This window comes from Cyprinodon variegatus, unplaced genomic scaffold (genome assembly GCF_000732505.1).
Source record: "Cyprinodon variegatus isolate N-32 unplaced genomic scaffold, C_variegatus-1.0 Scaffold273, whole genome shotgun sequence".
In the NCBI taxonomy this organism is placed as follows: domain Eukaryota; kingdom Metazoa; phylum Chordata; class Actinopteri; order Cyprinodontiformes; family Cyprinodontidae; genus Cyprinodon; species Cyprinodon variegatus.
This window is the reverse complement of record NW_015150726.1, coordinates 504,327-505,811: the sequence shown is the minus strand read 5'-3', so window position 1 is coordinate 505,811 and position 1,485 is coordinate 504,327. Positions and strand designations below refer to the sequence as shown.

Genomic DNA, 1,485 nt, shown 5'->3' with positions numbered 1-1,485 from the left:
ATATATGTATATATATATATATATATACATATATACATATATGTATATATATATATACATACATACATACATACATACATACATACATACTAGGAATGAATCATACTTTCATATTAAATAACTTGTTTTGTTTTGTGGAAATTAGTTGTTTCTTCTGGAGATTTTCCTGTGTGCATCAGTTGATTAATTGAAGTTATTAGATTAAATCACTTATAGGCTACATTTGTGGGAAGAAATGTCCAAATACAAATGAACGCATCACACCATCAGCAGATACTGAATGTGAACCCAGGTTTCAGAGTAGATGCTACTACATCTTCCTATAGCCTCCATGTAGCTGAGCAGCACAGATCAAACTTCAATGGGAACCTCTTAGCTGCTGCTTGTTTTGAAGCCTTCCCTTCCATCCGCTGTTTACTACGACTTAAAAACGCTAACTCCACCCATCCAACTGAACCCGCCTTTTCTCCTGATAAGGTAATTACAGGAGGAAAACCGGAAGCCTCTCCATGGTAACTCCGTCACTAAGGGGCGGGGCTAAAGAATGGACTAGTAGAGGGATGACTGACAGCTCGCTGCGGCGGCTTCTTCTTCCAACTCACTGCATCTATTAGCGAAATACCTCCAGAAAACTCAAACACACCGCTATATATATATGTATGTGTGTGTGCATATATATATATGTATATTTATATATAAACAGGTTTTCGTGTGTCTATTTTGCGCAGTTATCGTCACCATTTAAGTGTCATTTGAAGTAGAGCATGTAAACAAAGCTCAAAGCCAGCAGCTTCCTGCCGCCTCTTCCTAAAACTAATTCCTCCGCAGTTCCTTTCAGGTGTCCTGCCGCTACCTGAGCACCCTGCTACATGCTGGCTATTAATTATCATCAGCATTTGTCACACCACCTCCCAGCAAAGATAAAAGCAGTACAAGCAGCAGAGAGAATAGAGGCTGTATTGCAGCTGTACCTCAGCTTCTCCTGCTCATCGTTGTCCTCGAAGGCGAAGTGACTGTGCTCCTGTCTGAGGAGCGGAACAGACCCACACAAATACCCAGATTTTATTCATGCAACTTGGCTGCTGCAGAAAATACTCTCTTCTTCTTTTCTTCTTTTCTCTCACAAATCCAGAATCTCCGTTTTTTCCTGCCAGCTCTGTGTAGATCTTCAGTCCAGTGCCATATATAAAAAAAAAACTAAAGTAACTCAGCTGGTTAAAAAGTTTATTTTTTTTATTATTATAATATGTAAATTATTAAAAGCGACGTTGGGTTGAATGAGAAGCAGAGCAGGCTTTATCCTCTCATCAACAGAAGTGCTGGATGCTGTCGGTCAGGGCGCGTGTCTCCGCCCCACAGCCGCTCGTGCGGTATTGGAGGAAATTTCTTACCACAAATGGATGCGTGATATCATCTAATAACTTCAATTACTCAACTGATGCACACAGAAAAACTATACAAAAAGATTTGTTTAAATAAAGCTAC

General features: G+C 39.9%; 1 protein-coding gene across 1 annotated transcript in view; it reads right to left on the bottom strand.

Annotated features, from left to right (window-relative positions):
* Positions 1 to 1,252, bottom strand: part of arvcf (armadillo repeat gene deleted in velocardiofacial syndrome) — a 356,942-nt gene extending 355,690 nt beyond the window's left edge. The window contains exon 1 of the mRNA XM_015383025.1: positions 972 to 1,252. The gene's annotated coding sequence lies outside the window, so the exon portion shown is untranslated. The remainder of the gene's footprint in view (positions 1 to 971) is intronic.
* Positions 1,253 to 1,485: the final 233 nt, after the last annotated feature.